The sequence below is a fragment of the Leucoraja erinacea genome, chromosome 33 (genome assembly GCF_028641065.1).
Source record: "Leucoraja erinacea ecotype New England chromosome 33, Leri_hhj_1, whole genome shotgun sequence".
Lineage (NCBI taxonomy): Eukaryota > Metazoa > Chordata > Chondrichthyes > Rajiformes > Rajidae > Leucoraja > Leucoraja erinaceus.
The window spans coordinates 8,855,666-8,876,453 of NC_073409.1; the positions used below are offsets into that span (position 1 = coordinate 8,855,666).

Below are 20,788 nucleotides of genomic sequence, written 5' to 3' on the forward strand. Positions count from 1 at the left end.
GTTTGCTCCAGTTGTCTTTTAAATTAGACACTAGACCAATTGCGGACCCGTTGGGTCCCGTTCCCCAATGCAAAATTCCACCACTCGCCCAAAGCCCCCAAATGCACAGGCGCGGCTGACGTTTTTAAAGTTTAAAATGGCAATAATTTGTAAAATATAAGATCATTGTGAACGCATCTCACTCTCCCTCTTCAGTCCCTTATTCCCCTCCTCTATTATCCTCCCTCTCCCCACCCTCCACAAATCCTCCTCTGCTTCCTCCCCTCACCCCCTTCTCTCTCTTCCTCTTCCCCTCCTCCATTACCTCACCATCCTTTTTCCTACCCCTATCCTCCTCCATTCCCCCTCATTCCCCAGCACTCTCTCCTCCTCCACCCTCCTCCTTCCTTCCTCTTTCCTCCTCCCCTCTTCACTACCTCTCTCCCTCTCCTTTCCCCTACCCTCAGTCACTCCCTCCCTCCATAACCCCTCTCCCCTCCCTTCTCCCTCCTCACCTCCCCACTGCACTCCTCTTGCACTATCCCCCACTCCCTCCCTCCCCCACCCCCACAATGAAAATCGCAATTTATCAGTGAATATTGCAATTTAAAAAAAAACCTAAACACAATGTTTAGCTGTTAATGAAAACGGAAGATTTGATTAAGACGGATTTTTAAAATGTAAAATGAGATTCGGGGACCCCACTGTGACGTCGTTATGACGCGGCTGACGGGAAGGACAAGTGGAAAAGTTTTAAAAATGGCTTTTGTAAAGTTTAAAATGTCAATAGCTTTTAAAATAAAACATAAATCCGAACGAAACCTGTCCCTTTTACATCCCAGGATAATGGTGAGTGAGGTGGGCCAAAAATTGTAGCGCTATCATGTACCGTTTTGGCGGAGTTTTGAAACATCACGCACTCGTGCCTACACACAGAATTTTAGTAACATTTAGATAATCTAGAATATCTTTTCACTCCTTTGCAAATCTAAACTTTGTACAAATGTTGCAGAAATGTCAGGAGTCAACAAATTATTGAAAATCTGTTTCTCTTGAGAATCTACGATATATGTGTCAATGTTTAAATTGAAATCTTGAACCCTGAGGTATTGATAAAGTAATCAAACAATTTTTAAGCTATACTGTGCAACTCATTAGCCATACTGATGGTTTTTCCTCAATGTACTAATTCTTTAAATGTTTTTAGAGTAAACCTTCAAATGATACGGTATTCATTCAATATGTATAGTCGCACTAATACTAAATTAACATTGATTTGTTCTAAATCAATTGCTAAGAAACAGTAAATGAGGAAATTAAAAAACAAAATGCCAGACATGTACAGCTATTCAATTAGTATTTATGGCTGAATGCTTGGAAATAGACTTTGATCAAAAAATAAATACTTGATACCATCTGTGGAAACTATTGGTGTTAAGTGCTTATTATGGCTTTTTTAATGCATTTAAGTGAATATGACAATAATCTGTCATTTAAACAATTCTAGGATGATATTAAAATGGTGAATATTAGAAACACTCAGCACCTCAGAGAACAGCCATGGAAAGAGAATCAGTGACATTTCTGGTTGAGGAACCTTCATCAAAACTGGAAAAGTGTTTTAAGTTAAACTAATTTTAAGTTGCAGAGAAGGTGAGGGATACAACAAAGGGAATATTTCTGATAAATTGAGGTTATAGTTATTGGGAGCCAGTCTAGTGGATAGATTAATGAGGGCATGTTGATAAGGGAAACAAAAGACGAGTGAAAGCTGTGAAGTGCAGGTCTGAGTTATTGTAGAGACTGAGGCCGAATCATTAGAGCTTGAGGTGCCCAACAATTGAGGCAGTCTTTGTGGCGCGGGCAGCACAGCGGCGCAGCGGTAGAGTTCCTGCGTTACAGTGCTTGCAGCACCAGAAACCCGGGTTCGATCCCGACTACAGATGCTGTCTGTACGGAGTTTGTACATTCTCCCCGTGACCGCGTGGGTTTTCTCCGAGATAATCGGTTTCCTCCCACACTCCAAACACACAGGTTTGTAGGTTAATTGGCTTGGTATAAGCGTAAATTGTCCCTAGTATGCGTGTAAGGTAATATTAATTTGCGGGAATCACTGGTCGATGCTGACTCGGGCATGTTTCCGCGCTGTATCTCTAATAAAAAAAACTAGTTTTAATAAAAACATTTATATAGCCACACGGCTCAAATTCTCCATCTGTGATATTAATTTGAGTTTTCCAAATGGATGGTACGTTCCAGTGGCATGTTCTTGTATTGCATTGGTAACAAAAGCACTGATGAAAACTTGCAAGTTGTTGGCTATTTGAATCTGAGTATTGGCATATTTTTTGCCCTCTAAATAATGGCAAAATATAAAAAAATTACCTAGCAAGGCACAGTCTCAATATAATTTTAATATATAATATGCAAACACAAGATACTGTTTTTAAAGATTTCAACTAGCCTAAATGGTATTGGATTTATTGACACTAAGTGTTGTGGCGAAGTTTCAATGGGATTGGGGGTGTGGGCGGTAGAGATGAGAGAGAGAGGGGATGATGGTTAAATCCATGCCCCACACCAGCTTTCTCTGAACATTAATTCAACTCAATGGTTGGGACTAGACGAAGGGCATTGCTCGTGGAGCCATTAATGAACTCTGCTGATCGTTCTTCACAAGGATTTGGCATGGTGTAATTTTCATTTGAATTCAACAGATGGTAACTGCCTGGGAATCCTTGCCCTTGAGAATTGTTATAAATTTGATCAGCTGCTCAATTAGCTGATCCTGAACCCTCAGATAGAGAGGTTATAATGTTTGTGCTTGTTGAATACAGACTACATGTGTTTTGAATAGAAAGAGCAATCGGTGAGAAAGGCAGAGAAAATTGGCCTCATAATTTTTGAGCCATGCATTTAATTGTAAACTAGATTGCAAGGGAAGCTTTATCAGGATCTAATTGTGCGCATTTTTTTTCCTAATGTTTTGTGGCTTCGAGTGAATGGCACTGACATTATTTGAGGTAAAAAAACTAGTTCATTATCTTGTGGTAGGCTGCCTTCCCCACTTTGGAGAAATGCAAAGCGTCGATCCAAATGAGCATGCATTGGATGTCACAATGCAAACTGCTATACATCTTTGTATTGGGTAATAAGACTACTAAATACAGGCAATGTGTTTGCTTAGGATGTGACCAGTGACAATTGAATCTACAAAAATGCAGGCACTTCCGCAAAATGGCTTGGCCATTTAATCCATTATGCCTTGAGCATAAATTAATAGTTACTGCATTGATTATTTTCAAACTAGGGAATGATGGGGAATAATGTGTTATTTTTTGTTTTTTTTCCTCTGTTGCAATTAAATTCTGAATGATAGAAATATAGTATCTTTACTGTCATCAGAACACATCAGTTTTCAATGGCTCATGAAATATCTTGGATGTGTTGTCATTCTTGTAATGAATATGGAAACCAATGTGCACAGCAGATCGCTCAAACTGAATTATTGTAATGAGTAGATAATTTGCCTTTCTGGATTGATGGTCACATATTTTCCTTTACGGAGGGATAATTGGCCTGTAATTTTTTTTTTAATTGACTTTTCATCGGTGGTGCAGATTTGTCCTTGGGTAAGTGTCTTGTCTTGAGCGACTTGAATGAATAAGTTTATTGGCCAAGTTTTCACATACAAGGAATTTGCTTTGGTGCTCTGCCCGCAAGTGACAACATGACATACAGTGACAGTTAGGAATGACACCTAAAACATTAAACATTTATAAGAAAACATTATCAATTAAATATGCGAGGTAAATAAAATACCAGAGCAAAAGGAGGCTACAGATTTTTGGTTATTGAGTAGAGCTACTACTCGTGGGGAAAAAAAGCTGTTTTTATGTCTGCCTGTGGCAGCTTTGACAGTTCGGAGTCGCCTTCCAGAGGGAAGTGATTCAAAGAGTTTGTGGCCAGGGTGAGAGGGTTCAGAGATGATCTTACCCGCTCGCTTCCTGGCCCTTGCAGTGTACAATTCGTCAATGGAGGGAAGGTTGAGGCCAATAACCTTCTCAGCTGATCAGAAGATTCGCTGCAGCCTCCGGATGTTGTGCTTGGTGGCTGAGCCAAACCAGACCATGATGGACAAGGCGAGGACAGACTCTACGATGGCCGTATAGAATTGGACCATCATTGTGCTTCCTCAGCTGCCGCAGGAATTCCATCCTCTGTTGTGCTTTTTTGACTGTGGAGTCGATGGTAGCCCCCCATTTAAGCTCCTTGGAGATGATGGTTCCCAAGAACTTAAAAGACTCCACAGATGTGACTGGGGTGAGGGGAGGGGGAGCTCTCCAAAGGTCTACTATCAATTTCACTATCTTAAGAGCATTGAGCTCCAGGTTGTTGCAATCGATTAAACATGGTGTCTCTCATCAACCCAATGATCCTTGGTATTGCACTGGGGAGTCAGCCGTGAGATTTGTGCTCATGGGATTCAACTCTTCTGTCAACTGCCTTGTTGGTAAATGAAAATAGTTTGGATAGTTCCAGGTGCACAAAAGTGACATTTGAAAATTAATTTGATTCAGTGAATGGAATTATAGCCATAATTACCCTCCTCGCCACTTCCATTGAATTTACTGGATCTTTGGGTGAAAAAAGCTTAAATGTATTTATTGCTTTGTTTGTTTAGTTTTATATACAAAACCACAGCCCAATACATTCCCTTTATTCCTTGCAGTTGGCATAAATTTCAGTCTAATAATTATTTGATTACACAAACCATTATTTCTTGTCATAAGCACAAAAATCAGATATTCAGGTTTCATATTGCACTGGCCTCATCATGCCTGTGTGGCTTCTATCATTCTCTCTCTTACTTAGTTTAGAGATACAGCGCGAAAACAGGCCCTTCAGCCCACCGGGTCCGCGCCGACCAGCGATCCCTGCACATTAACACTATCCTACACCCACTAGGGACAGTTTTTACATTTACCTAGCCAATTAACCTGTACGCATTTGGAGTGTGGGAGGAAACCGAAGATCTCGGAGAAAACCCGCGCAGGTCACGGGTAGAACGCACAAACTCCGTACAGACAGCACTCGTAGTCTGGATCGAACCCGGGTCTCTGGCGCTGCATTCGCTGTAAGGCAGCAACTCTACCGCTGTGCCACCGTGACCGCCCTTTTGGCTTTTGTTCGTGTTGGGATACGTGGAGCCTGTGTTTTTCTGGTGCACTTAATTGCCCTCTTCTGTTTATTTTGTGCTGCACTTGACTTCCATAGAACTGTGCAACACAGTAACATGCTATCCGGCCCAAATATCAGTGCCAAACATGATGCCAAGTTAAACTAATCTCTGACTGCACATGATATCCCTCCATTCCTTGCATATTCATGTGCTTATCTCAAAGCCTCTTAAATGTCACTGTTGTATTTGCTTCCACTACTACCCCAGTCATGCATTTTGGGCATCCACCAATCTTGGGCATACACCAGACTTGCCCTGCACCTTTTAAACATTTCCCCTCGCACTTGAAAACTGTGTCCTGTAGCCCTTGACATTACCCCTCTGGGGAAAAAGGTTCAGACTGTGTACCCTATCAACTTCTAGGGTTCCAGAGAGAGTAATACAAGTCTGTTCAGCCTCTCTTTGTAGCTGATAGCCTCTAATCCAGGATGCAATTTGATAACCTCCTGCACCATCTCCAAAGCCTTCACATCTTTCTTGTAATAGGGTGACCAAAACTGCAGACAGTACTCCAAATACATCCTAAACAAAGCTGCAACATTTATCTTCCTGACATTTATCTGCAATGCCCCAACTGATGAAGGAAGCATATCATACACTCTTACCATTCTGCCTGCCTGTGTTGCGACTTTCGGGGAGCTATGAACTTGGACTCCAAAATTCCTCTGTGTATCAATGCGTTGTCTTGCCATTAACTGCATGCTTATCTCTTACATTGAACCTCCTAAAATGCAACATGTCACATTTGACAGTACACATCACGTCTCCAGATGGAATAGTGCCCATCCACTACTACGCTCTGGCTAAACCAGTTCTGAATCTGAATGACCAAGTCACTGTGGATACCATGCATCGTAATCCTTTGGATCGGCCTACTGTGAGTGACTTGATCAAATGACTCACTGAAACCTTCATCAATCACTTTCATCACCTTCATAAATTCAATCAAATCATTACGATGTCTTATTTCATTCATGTCTTTACTCTGCTTCAAGATGATTCCCAGCTAAAATAAAATGCATCATGCAATTCCATTTTTGAATCCTAAACTATTGCAAGGATGTTAACCTATTTTTGATTAGGCCTTTTACATTGCATTTTATATTTGTAATCCCTCTTGGCTTTGGAGGGAATAGCAAAATAAATCATTGCATTAATACTATTTTCACATTTCATGAAACCGCCTTTTACAAGCACTTTCATGCTTTGAAATTTTTATTGCTTCTATCATAGCCTGCATCATTGGCATTGCCCTTCATCTTCATTGCCTGTTTTATGCTATCCTGGCGCTGTTAATGGCTATACCTGTGAAAGTACTTTGCTGAAGAAAAATGATAGCAAAGGTTTCTTTGCATCAATCCTTTGTAACACTTCGTGTGAGCTCAAAATGAACCTTTTCTTTCAAAGCAGGAAATGAAACAGCTCACAGCACACAGCGTCTGTGCCAATCTTGGTGCCAATTTAAACTAATCCCATCTGCCTGCAAACGGTCTATATCCCTCCATTGCTAGTCTATTCGTCTGCCTGGCCAAACGATGCCCACATATATACTTCCACTCCTCCCAAAGAGTCATACAGGCATCTATTACTTTAAAAAAAACTTGCCCTCTGAATCTCCTTTTAATCCACCCCACCCACCTCGCCTTTAAACCTATGGCCTCTAATGTTTGGTATTTCCTTTCTGAGGGGGGAAAACAGATTCTGATTATCTACCTTATCTATGCCCCTCATAATTTTGCCTACATCCATCAGGTCACCAGTCAACCTCCGCTCCAGAGAAAACAATCTCAATTTGTCTAATATCTTCTTTACAGGTAACGCAGGCGCTGTTCTTGTGAACCTCTTCTGCCCCCTCTCCAAAGCCTCCTGTAACAAAGCATTTCTGTAATACAGCAACCTGAATTGCACACAATACTCCACGTGACCCTACCAAAGTTTTATTCAGCTGCCTCCTGAGTTCTCAGCTATTAAACTCATCGCCTCAATTGACAAAAGCATGTGGTGTTGCCACACTTGCGGACCTGTGGACTTGAACCCCCAAATCCCTCTATATTATTAAAAGTCTTGTCTGCCTGTCTGTCTGGTGGGAGGGAGTAACTGAGGGTTGGGAGTGACTGAGGGTAGGTGAAAGGAGAGGTGGAGGAGGTGAGGGGAGAGAAGAGGGGGTGGGAGTGTTGGGGGATGAGGGGAAATGAGCCGCGCCTGCGCAGTTGGGGCTATGGGTAAGTGGTGGAATATTGTGTTGGGCGAAAGGGTTACTTTGGGGGATGGGTGATGGGGGTGATTGGCTCCAGGGGGGGGGGGCGCCTGTCTCCGGGGCGAGCGCCGACGCCGCGCTCTGGGATCAGCCCTCCCGTGTGACGCCGCTCCCCCCCCCCACCGCGTTTGAGGGACGGGGCCCCAACGGGTCCCACTTGGTCTAGTGAACACTAAAGGTCTAGCCGTTTACAGAAAATAATAGAAACTGAACAAATAGCCCTTTTTTAACAGACGAAACACTTAGTCATTGATTATCAAAATAAAATATTAGCAGCTATGGGTTTGAGCAACATTTTCCATCAGGCTTGCTACCATTGTATCCTGGATGAAATATGCTGCAGTTTCAATTGCATGCTAATAGACTTGTAATGCTATTTGCAGAAGTATCATGCTTCCTAATTGAGTTTGCACAGTAGGCTAAATTGTAGCTTTGCAGGTAGCAATAGCTGGAGTAAATGCTTTGGTTACTGCAACATATTTGCAAGTTTATTGCTTGACTTGTGATCCACAGTACTTTCCTTTTAGACCACCTCTGTACAAAGGTGTGCACGCCAGGGGTTTGGGAGGAGTTGCAGCACCGACGGATGGGATGCAATTACTCTGCCATCAAACAAAGCTGGCATTAAAAATAAATGGGTTTCAGCACTTCCACTATAAAATAGTAATTTTGGTGGTCTGAAGAAGGGTTTCGGCCCGAAACGTTGCCTATTTCCTTCGCTCCATAGATGCTGCTGCACCTGCTGAGTTTTTCCAACTTTTTTGTGTACCAATAATTTTGGTGGCTCTGGTTCACTGAGCTGCCTGTGCTTGAAGCTCCCCTCCCGCACTTGGCTGAAGTAAAGGGCCTGTCCCACCAGCATGCGATAGCATGCGTCTAACGTGATCAAACGTGGTCGCTTGAGGCGTACGGCTGCGCTGGGCAGGTCCTAATTTGAACCACGTAGGTGTATGGAGTTGTGCGGGGCTGGTCCCAACATCAAACTCACCAATCAGCTGGGCAGGAGGCGGGCCGATTGTATTTGGACGTCGCACGGCGGCGGGCGGTGACGTCATAATGCAACGGCAAGCCGGGCGGTGACGTCATCGCGCAACGCCACAGGCCGACAGGCCGTTTTCGCGCGGGATTTTCGTACAGTGCAGGATTTTCGGAGCCCCGCGCGATGTCGGGACCAGCCCCACACAACTCCATACACCTCTGCCGTTCGAAGTGGGACCGGCCCCACGAGGCCGTACGCCTCAAGTGACCACGTTTGGTCGCGCTAGATGCTTGCTATCGCATGCTGGTGGGACAGGCCCTTAAGTTACCGAAGCCAGTTCGTGAACAATGTAGATCTTGCTGTCGTAATGTTACCCCATTCCCTGGAATGTTTTACCACGCAATTAGTCCACAGCCGAGACTTGCTAGCTGTTAAAACGGCTGGAGTTTAGGATACCAAAAACGTTTATGTGAAGTAATGGAAAATACAGTGAAAATGTGATAATGCTTAAGTTTTTGGATATAATCAACTTGTAGAAAATTGCAAAGTTTGCCTTCTACCACCCAGTGATTTATTTCTCTTGCATTGAATGGATTCAATGAATCCCACTAGATTGAACCTTGTACACAGGTTCAGCAAGCAGTTGCCAATTTCTTGGGGAACTTTAGAAGCTGGTCGCTACGACACTGGGTTATTTTAGTGGCGGAGTTACAGTACCATTGACGTGGCGAGAACCTGGTTCAGGATTTGGTCAACTGTGTAAATCTCAGAAATTCTTCATATTGTCAACTTGTGTGGTGAGGATGAGATTCTGCTGCACAGTTAATGAACTGTCTGCAGCCTTTGTGGGCCACTGATTGTCTAAGGCCATGACCAGGCTTGGAGATTTTTGTTGTACGTTGTTTGCTATAATTTGTTATCAAAACTATCTGCTGCAATAATGCAATTGAATCAATTCATATTTGATTTGTAACTTTCACTAACTTTCAAACTTGGAATTTAGTTTTTGAGTGCTGTTTTGTGGCATTTTATCCGGTCTGGTTCATCAATGTGTTCCTCTGGGTTTAGAAAGAGTCTGAAATGTAAGACATCGCATAGCTAAGACTATTTGGGGTATTGTCAAATTTTAGGAATGGCAAAGTGTCCGATCTCAATTTATGGTAGATAAACCTAATAATTCAGATGTCCTGTTTAGGACAGACAGCATGGAAATGGGTTATTCGGCCCACCGAGCTCATGCTGACCATCGATCATCCATTCGCGCTAGTTCTATGTTATCCCAATTTTGCATCCACTCCCATTACACTAGGGGCAATTTACAGGCCAATTAACCTACAAGCCTGCACATCTTGGAATGTGCGAGGAAACCAAAGTACCTGAAGGAAACCCACGTGGTCTCAGGGAGAATGTGCATGAAAGACTCGTCAGAATCTAGTTCTATTTGCCATTCCTTGGACCATCTTCTCAACTTGCTGTGTACTGTAACACTTATTCTGTTGTTTTCTGCAAATTTACCAACCATGTTAAACGACAGCAGTGAACCCAGCACTGACCCCTGGGGCACTCCACTGGTCATACCCCTCCAAATAGAAAAGCAACCCTCCCCAACAACCCTTTGACTCCTTCCTTCCTCCAAAGATATATGTGAATGTCGCACTAAGATAGACAAGGTATAATATATTGGATGGGATAAACATAAAAAGAGATGTTATCTTGCAAAATGGATAAATCACTAACCCCAGATAACGTGCCTCCAATGCTCCTTGAAGGAAGAAGACTGCAAAGACATTTCCTGCAGTTTTTCAATCCCCTCGGTCTCGCAACACCTGTGTAAGAGGATTGGAGGACTAGTAACATACTGCTGGTTCAAAGGTTTCAAAGGTCTTTATTGTCACGTGTACCAATTAAGGTACAGTGATATTCGTATCACCATACAGGCACTTAAAAAAAAAAGCAACAAGACACACAATTACATAAACATCCACCACAGCTGCTTCCCCACATTCCTCACTGTGATAGAAGGCAATAAAGTCTAATCTTCTTCCCTCTTTATTCTCCCACGGTTGGGGCAGTCGAACCATCCGTCAGGGCGATCGAAGCTCCTGCGGCTTGGAGCTCCCGAAGTCGGTCTCTAACCAGGGACCGCGGGTTCCACGATGTTAAAGTCCCGCAGGCTCCCGCGGTTGGAGCTCCCGAAGTCGGTCTCCAGCAGAGGCCGCCAACTCCTCGATGTTAGGCCGCAGTGCGGACGGAGATACGATATGGACAAAAATCGCATCTCCGTCGAGGTAGGAGATTAGAGTAAGTTTCCACCACCTCCCAAGTAAAACAAGCTAAAGAACACTAACATATACATTTAACACATACTATTAATCAACAAAGAAGGAAATGACATACAGACTGTTGCTGGTGCCACCCGGTTTAAAAAGGGATAAATCAAGTAATTGTCAGTGAAACTTTGATGATGGGCAAGTTACTGACATTCATTTCAAAGGACTATATGAACCTACATTAAGAAAGACACAAATCAGTTAGAAACAGTTGGCATAATTTAAAGCCCCAAGTCAGCAACAGTTTTTAATTCTTTGCGGAGGTAACATGGCAGCTCAATTTGATTATATCTCTGGATTTTGGCGAAGTAATGGTTAATAAGTGTTTGTTTTATTGAAAGCCTGTTACAAGAAAGATTCCACAGGGTCGATGTTTGGTCCCTTGCATTTTGTGCTTAATATTAAATGATTTAGTTGTTGTGTTTCAGGATCAAGGCATTGCTGACGCAGCCAGTGCATATGACCTCTCCTTAATTGCCTTTTCAATTGTTGTAGTTCTGGCAAAGTACTCCCACAAGGTCAATGGAGATGTGATTCCAGGATTTAGACCTAGCAATGATAAAGGGCACCTCCATATTCTCCCCACCACCCCCATATCTGTGTGATGTGCGATTTGGAGAGAACATGCTGGTCATAATGTGCCATGTGCCCAAGAGTTTTCACCTTGTAGGCTTTGCTTCATGGCATGGCTGAAAACTTCATAGTGTTGAAAGATATGAATGGTCTGGCAGCTTCCGTAGCAGTGTGGCAAATAACATGTAATCCATTCATGAGCAGTAATGCATTTTGGAGAGATGTTACAGATAGGGGAATATGCACTAAATGGAACAATATTAAATAATATAGCAGCAATGCAGCCGGATAGGTCAATAAGCTATGTCTGAAGGTAAATAGAATATTTTCCTTTATTTTCCAAGGCGTGGAATACACAAGCAGACATTACACTTGAACTGCAAATAAAAGCAGTTGTGGTTACATTACAGGAACGGTGTGATGGTGCTGGAGGGGATGCGGAAGAGATTTACTGAAATGGTTTTGGGAGGAAAGTCTGGAGAAGCTAGAGTTGGAATTGGAATGTGGCTCTAAATTAGCCACAAAAGGGGCAACAGATATTCCCATCACAGGCAACTTCAATTCCTTCCAGTTTTACACACAGGTCACACAGTGACAGTTTTGCACTCTGTTGAATATCTGGAAAAAGGAAGGCAACATGGTTTTCATTGTTTGGGAATGGAATATCAATCATTAATCCAAAAATAATTTGTAGCATTGGTGCAACAGCAAATGACATCTCGAGAGAAGGAATGGGTGACATTTGGGGTCGAGACCTTTCTTCACATTCTCGTTTCAGGTCACTGGCAAAAGAAATGGTCGTTTTATCATTGCTTTCTGAAAATCGATTCTGCAGACAAAATTAAATTGGCAATAAAGGGCACCCTGGAGTTTTCTACAGCAACTTGTTTATCACTCGTTGCTCTTAGTTATTAGTACGATGCTAATTTCCTCTTGGCAACTTGCAATCCAGTAGTATGAACATTTGAATTTTCCAATTTTAGATAACTAATCCACACACAGTCGCCCTGCACCTGCAATCCTTTCAACAGCTTCACAATTTGTGACTGTTCTATCCTCTTGCTTTACATTCGCAACTCTTTATCCTTTTGGCTCACACTTGTCTTTGGTCTTTGTTCAACAATCTGCCTGTCAACCCCCTCCCCCTCCCTCACCCATGTTCACCTATTACCGGCCATACTCTGCACTGTCCCACCCCTCTTTTCGCTTTCTTCCCCATCCCCTGTCCCCCGTCCCCCTTTCCTGCGATCAGTCTGCAGAAGGGTCCTGACCAAAAATGTCACCTATCCATATACTCCAAGGATGCTGCCTAACCCGGTGAGTTACTCCAGTTTTGTTCTTTGGTAAACCAGCACCTATAGTTCCTTGTTATTACATGTTAGTGTGTAATACTAAGTTTGGTTCACCACATTAGAAACCATTAGGAAAGGTCTCTGTGGCTTAAAAAGGTCCAACTGAAACATGTCCTATTAAACGTAAGGTATTAAAGCATCAAACAAACGCTTTTAGAAAATATAAAGCAGGGGTGTTTTCAGGCAAAGCTAACAAGTCAACGAGAATGTGGAACTTGGTATGAACGATGTGGAATGGCAGTGAACAAGAGCACAGGTGCAATAATGGGGAACCAAGACCAATATGAGGGAGAAAAGAATTGAAGGTTATGTTGATCGAATTGGATGAACAGGTGTGCAACAACTGAGCCAATTCCATTAAGCTGCTATAATTGCTCGGCATGTGTGCCATAAACATTTATTTCCACTTAGCAATCAGAGCAATTTTGTCCGCATTTTGTTTAATCCAAGTGCCCTGGTGGAACCCAAACCATTGACAGGTGGGTTATTAGTGCTCAAGCACCACTGCAGCATTGCCTAAGGGAGATATTCCAACACACTATTGCTGATGACTAAGTGCAGATTGATAATGGAATGGATAGGGCTATCACTTTTTGTGAAAAGGAAATAGCATTTGTTTTTCATCATTAATTTTCCACCAGGTCTCACAGCCTGGCCTGTTTGCCTTGGCCACTCACCATTCAGGCTTGCAGTCGGAAAGTCTTTCACTTGTTTTCATTGGGCCTTGATATTTCCTGCTTATTACAATGGTGGTTGATTTAAGAAGGGTGGATCCTTGTTCCTGTCTCACATCAAATGCATTTAATGTCATGTGTTTTAGTGATTTGAAGATTAAATTTGTGCCATGACGTTTAAAGTCGTCATGCTGGCAATTACCTCAATGATGCTGAAGTGCAAAAGTTTACACGTACTGTCATTACAAATGTGTGAATGTTAAACTGTACTAGGATGTATCAACACATTTTTACATGAACTTTAACACCTTAACATTGTTTCTCAATACCTCCATTTGGTTAAAAATCAGAGATAAAATCTTGGACAGGGGATGATGCATGGGGAGAGGAAAAACTGAGGGTTTTTTTAAATCAGCCATTTGATATTTCCAGCAATATTTCCTTAAAACCAATTAATTTATTGAGCGAGAGGACATTTCAGTGATGGTTTGAATCTTTCAGCCACCCTTTTCCAAGGAAGAAACAAAATGGTGGTAGAAATGTATTCCTATCTAACTGCTTGGGTTGATTGAGTTGTTACCCATGTTGAGAGTAATCTGTCCACCAGAAGCTCTTGTGTGCTGTGTTTTATTTAAACTCTGGACCTGGAAAGATGATAGATTGATAATTTTGGGTCTTTCATCAATTGCTGCTCCTGTCCTGTGCAGTTTCCTGTACACTGGCCTGGAGCTTATCCTGTATGTTGGCCTGGGAAGGTGGCAGCAACAAACCCACACCATCTATGTGCCCACTATATTTATTTTATACATGGGCGGCACGGTGGGGTAGCAGTAGAGCTACTTCCTTACAGTGCCAGAGACCCGGGTTTGATCCTGACTACGGGCGCTGTCTGTACGGGGTTTGTATGTTCTCCCCGTGACCTGCGTGGGTTTTCTCTGAGATCTTCCGTTTCCTCCCGCACTCCAACGACGTACAGGTTTGTTGGCTTGGTATCAATGTAAAATTGTTCCTAGTGTGTAGGATGGTGTTAGTATGCAGGGATCGCTGGTCGGTGTGGATTCTGAGGGCCGAAGGGCCAGTTTCCACACTGTATCTCTAAACTAAACTAAAAACATCCCAAATTAACAAAGTGATTCAAAAACTGGTTCAGAGGCAGCTGTGAGGTTGTGTAAAATCTTGGTAAAGCATTGAAAGCCAACACTCATCATTGCTTTCAAGTCTGTCGCCCAAGTTAACAGCAGAAGCTTGAGCTTCTTAAAGCATAAGACCCAATTATAGTATTTCATCGTGGGGCATCTGCTCAATTTTCCACTGTATTTTATGATGCTGGCACGACTTGGCATGATTAGTTTAATTAAGAATGACATGTGAATGGAAAGATGGCAATGCAAGAGATAGTCTTTTTTATGTTTATGGAAACTGAACTGTGATTTGGAAAGGTAGCAACTTTATTCGTATGAATTAAGATTAGTTAAATTTACAGAAAGTGGAATAAAATGTTGATTTGGACTTTTGGATTTTTGTTTTGTGTACGTCTTCAAAGTGGTAATCAAAATCTGCACAGATGTCATACTTGCTTGCCTCTTAATAATGTATCGAATATATGTACTAACAGTTGTCAATAGGAACTGGAGATATTTGCTGAAATTATTAAGCCTGTATATTTAACAGAAGCTGCTATCTTCCAGAAGCCGCTATCTTTGTCCTTGATTATATTTGGGTATGTTACTGTTACCTAGATTTTTATTCTAACAGAGAATGTGTTATTATTTCTGAATTTATATTCTTCATTGTCTTTGACAGTGGCCACACCTATTCACCCAGAGTAAAGTTTGTTTTTGAGCGTCTTTTGCATCAAATATTAGAATAATGTCATTAATTTATTGATTCCTTGCCATTTTTCTTTAGTATTCATTCCTCCATTTGAAATTGCCTAGATATAAGTTCAAGGAGCTGAATTAAGCCATTTGGCCCATCAAGTCTACTCCACTATTCAATCATGGCTGATCTATCTTTCCCTCTCAACATCATTCTCCTGCCTTCTCCCTGCAACCCCTGACACCCTTACTAATCAAGAATCTGTCAATCACTGCCTTAAAAAATATCCATTGACTTGGCCTTCACAGCCCTCTGTGACAATGAATTCCACAGATTCACCACCCTCTGATTAAATAAATTCCTCCTCATCTTTCTAAAAGTATGTCCTTTTATTCTGAGGCTATGGCCTCTGGTCATAGACTCTCCCACTAATGAAACATCCTCTCCACATTCACTCTATCCAGGCCTTTCACGATTTGGTAAGTTTCAATGAGGACCCCCCCCACCCACCCCACCCTGCAAACTCCAGCGAGTACAGGCCCAGTGCCTTCAAATGCAGCATTTGGGGGAGACCCACACCATCCTGGCCACACACTCATCTCTCCGCTGCCATCAGGTAGAAGGTACAGGAGCCTGAAATCTGCAACACCCAGGTTCAGGAACAGCTTTTTCTTCCCCACAGTCATCAGACTATTAAACACAACTTTAAACAAACTCTATAAATATATATATATATGTATATATCTATATGTTCTATGGTATATGAACACTCTGATCTGTATTTATGCCTAAAGAATCTCATTGTAGATCTGAATATACTCCCTTTCAATTGCGTTACCTGCTTAACAATGATGTGTTTTTCCCTGTTTTTTTTTTTAAGTGAAGCAGTGTGAAATTGTGAGCATCAGTGATAGGATGAGAATTTTTATACTGACGAATTGTAATGTTTATGTTGGCCTTAAATAGGACACCTTGATAGTGTCCTCTGTGATGTTCAAAGGAAAGACTCTGAACTCTGATGTGCAGCAGCAAGCAAGAATTTCATTGTCCTATCTGGAACACATGACAATAAACTCTCTTGACTTGACTTGAAATATTTGGCAAGACATTACTCGGGGGCTCTATGATCTAATGAGTCTGATTTCCAATTTCACATTTAATTTTGAAGAACAGACTTTAAAAGTTAATTGCTAGCATATTGGCTATTTGAAATTCAAACATGTTTTTTTTTTTATGGACAATGCTTACAGAGACAGCTGCCCAGATAAAACAGTTTGATTTAATTTGATTAAATTTAAGAATTAATTAAACAATGACCAATGAAAGTTGAAGATATTACTACAATTGTTCTAGTTTAAATGAGCATTCGAAGCTTGGTCTAGAACGAGGTAACCCTATAAATAGAATAACACTAGACAAAGTGCAGACCCGTTGGGTCTGCTCCCCCAACGCAGCCACTCCCTACCAGTAGCCCCCACGGGAGACGTGGTCCTCCAACTCGAGCAGCTCGGGAATCAGCAGTGCGGCTGTTTTTAAATGGCGTCTTTGAGGCGAGATGCGGATGCCAGCAGCTGTTATGGTCGCTGGCCAGCAGGAGGTGACAAAATGAGTGGGGGGGGGGTAGAAGGAATTTATTAAAAATGTCTACATAAACACGACAAAATTTAATGAGGAGTGGATACTTGGAATGAAAAGTGAAATCTCTACCGAAATGGAAAAAAACTCAGCGTTTCTGGGTCTGACATTGGCGTAGCAACGAATCAAAGGCTGGCAGCCACAAGTCAGAAACACACACAGCCAGCCACAGAGTTTTAATATTATATATAGATAGATAGATATTTGAAAACACAGCCTAGCTTTAATTTTACATGTTTCAAAGTCGACCTATCAGTATTATTTATCAATGAACTGATGTGTTATCTTTCAACGTCACTTTTCTGTTTCATATGGATTTAAAAAGTATTAGCATCAGTGTTTTTTGCTGGTAAATCTGGCGAGGAGGCAGTTACTAGTGTGACTATTCAAGATCCAAATGAATTTATTCTTGGGACTACACAAAATTTGCAAGTTCCTCCTTATTTACGAACAGCTGAGGAAATGTGTAATTGGTTTCCTCCCTGGCTCCAGTAATGTAAACGAGCACTCGGGGGAAGCTCAAAACAAAGGAATTTGGAGCTAGTATCTTTGGGAAATGTGAAAGGAATGTTTAGCAACGTATATGTGCCAGATGTTTTTTTGTATGAGATACCCTGCAGCATAAGGGACGAGGTAGAACAATTGGGAGTGAATTCTAGTGCAGTATTTTGGGACTGATTCATGGGAAACTGCACTGAAATAAGTCTGTCGTGTAGAGGCCCTTCAGTGTGGGTGTAAGTACCCTGAAATGCTCTGTAGCTAGTTAACAATTAATTTTTCCAGCAATTATGCAATTAGTTACTTAGTGAGGATTTGTGTATAGTAATGAGAACTTGTGGGCGGAGAAATAAAATAATCTTCATTACACTGCCAGGTCTCCCTTCTTATTTCTTAGTGGTGCTGTGGGATATGATGCAACTGCTTGGAGCCTTTATCTGATCCACAGTTTGGCTGGTTGATGACATGGGATTCTGTCAGTCCTTTGCCCAGCCAACCGCTGTGTTTCATTTAGAACTGGAACTAGCACACATTATCTCTTACACTTTTAAGCAAATTGGCAAAGAGTGATCTGACTTTGGTTAAAAGATGTACTTTGGGTTATATTGTAATTTGAATGAATGATGTTTGGCCTTTTTCCACAGACGTCTGGTTGTGTTTGTTAAACCGACAACCAATAATAGAGATACATACAAAATGCTGGAGTAGCTCGGCAGGTCAGGCAGCATCTCTGGAGATAAAGGATATCCTTTTGCTCCAGAGATGTTGCCGAACCCGCTGAGTTAGTCCAGCACTATCTTTGGTATTAGCTAGCATCTGCAGTTCTTTGTTTCAACCAACTATAGAGGGCTGTTATTTAACTACTAGTGATATCATTTGATCTTCACGTTCTAGGGCTCTGTATTCACCCTTCACAAATATCTGATACCAGATCTAAGAACCATTTCACCAGATTGTGTACTTGTACTGGGATCAATCCAAACAATTAGGCCTTCAAGCATCGCTGTTTAGAAATAGCAAGAAGTCACATTTTTGTCAAATATATTTACATTTCCTTTGACAATTTTGTATTTAAAAACAAATCTTTTCAAACAATGTCTTTTTAATGCTGAACTACTGTTGGTAAAAGGGATACTAAATCAACACTTATTTTCTTTCACATTTTCAATGTGCTAATTAGGAACCTGGTGATTATGTAGCTCCTAAACCAGTGTTGGCAAGGAAAAAATGCTCACATCAGCAGCCACGTAAGAGAGAAATATTCACGTGTTTTGGACAAGTTGCAACCAAGTTATTTAAGTTTTCCTTGAGTACAATCTTGAAGCTGTTAATAACTGTTGTTGCATGGTTTTCACCATAATGAACTAGAAACTAGTTGGATTAATTGCTATATGTAAATGTACACTTCAAAATTAATCTTCCTAAACCTTGTAGAAATGGTTCCTCTGAATCAAAAGATTATACATTCAAACCTAGATTCAAACCTAGGGGGGTGAAGGGGGAAACTTTAATTCTTAGTCCCCTACCTGGTCGGAGTCGCCGTGCAGTAAGCTCCGGAGCGCTGTGGCCGCCGACTCCCAACATCGAGGAGCTGGTGGCTGCTGGCGGGTGGCGCCGGTTGTAGCTCCGACCCCGGCAAATCTACCCCTGGCTGCGCGGCGCTCCAAATCCAGCGCGGCCCGCGGCCGGACGCCCACTGCCCCAGCTCCGCGATGTTTGGAGTCGGCAGCCACAGTGCTCCGGAGCTTACCGCACGGCGACCCAGTAAGGCATTGCCCGCTCCCCACCTCGCCGATCAGGTAGGGGACTAAGAATTAAAGTTTCCCCCTTCACCCCCCCCCCCCCCCCCCCCCCCCCCCCCCCCCCCCCCCCCCCCCACCCCCCCCCCCCCCCCCCCCCCCCCCCCCCCCCCCCCCCCCCCCCCCCCCCCCCCCCCCCCCCCCCCCCCCCCCCCCCACCACATTAAATCCCTCCAAACTAACTGACTAACATTTAAGCAATGATTTACAATGATTCACCAGTCTCCGGGGAGGAGGCAGCCGCTCCAGACTTTTCAAGCCGCCCGCGCTACCTACCTAATCTACGCTAAAAATCTTCCATTCGGAAATCCGAGAAGAGAAGTGTCTGGTCCCAAGGCTTTCGGATAAAAGGTTGTGCACCTGTACTGAGAAAGTAGTACTTTACTAGTAAGACGAGTCATCAAACTGCCTGGTATACCATCCAGATGAACGTGAAAGATCCTGTGATGCCCTTTCAAACTTCTGTGCAGATGAGATGAAGTCATTCTTTAAAAATTAGGTTGATATTGGGTCAAACTATGAAAAGGCAGAAATTCTTGGTCATGATAGCCATGGTCTGAGATGTGGTGGAAAGTAAGAGAAACAATGACACAAGGTGGTGCCAACTGAAGGTTTATTAATCACCTCTGATATACCTGAAGAATATTGGAATAAATGTGGGTGGGAGAGACAAGTCAGAGCACTGGAACATCAACTCCAGTTACTGCATGCCAATAGTGGAATGCTGGCAGTACCCAACAGGTAGTTTCTGATATAATCTGTAAAGTTTAGTGATTTGAAATTGTTGAATTGTGTGTCCCAAATGTTGTAATGTGCCGGAGAACGGGTGCTTGCTTTCTGACAAAGCGCGTTAAGCAACAAAGTTAAAGTCTATTTTATTCGTCACATACACCCGAAGGTGCAGTGAAATGAATTTGCCAGCAGCGAAACAATTAAAAAGAACACATAATGCACAATAAGATTTAACACAAACATCCACCACAGCATTCTTCACTTTGTTGGAAGGCACAAAGTTCAGTCAGTCCTCCTCCTTGTTCACCCGTGGTTGGGGCCATGAACCTTCCGTAGTCGCCGCTACGGACAGCCCGATGTATAGGCCCTCTCACCGGGATGATTGAAACTCCGACGTCGGGACGGTCAAACACACTCGGAGGGCCCGAATCGGCGATTTCTTACCGGAGACGGCGGCCTCAGGATGTTGTAGGCCGCAGGCTTGTTTTAGGATCCCCGTCAAGGGATCCCAGGCTCCGGATGGTGACTCCACGCTGTGCCCGTGGCTAGAAGCTCTGCAGACCGCGGCTTCAGGATATTACAGGCTGGCGGTCGGAGCTCTTCTCCGGGGATCCCCAACAAGGGATCCCAAGATCCGGATGGCAAGTCCATGCCGTGCCCGTGTCTAGAAACTCCGCAGACCATGATGCCAAAGTCATGAGGCCAGCGATCAGAGCACTACTCTCTGGCGACCCCCGGTAAAGGTTCGCCCGCTCCGGGGTGGAAAAGTCCACGCTGCGATCGCTGCTGAAACTCCAGGCCCAACTCCGGGAAAGGCCACTCCAATCCATGGTGTTAGGCTGCGTGGGAGGCGACATGGAAAAAGTCGCCTCTCCGTTGAGGAGGCGAACAAAAGCGGTTCCCCCCCTTCCCACTTCCCG

General features: G+C 43.0%; 1 protein-coding gene across 1 annotated transcript in view; it reads left to right on the forward strand.

The window, feature by feature from the left end:
* Nucleotides 1-20,788, forward strand: part of adam10a (ADAM metallopeptidase domain 10a) — a 90,360-nt gene that overhangs the window by 15,476 nt on the left and 54,096 nt on the right. The gene's annotated exons all lie outside the window — the stretch shown is intronic.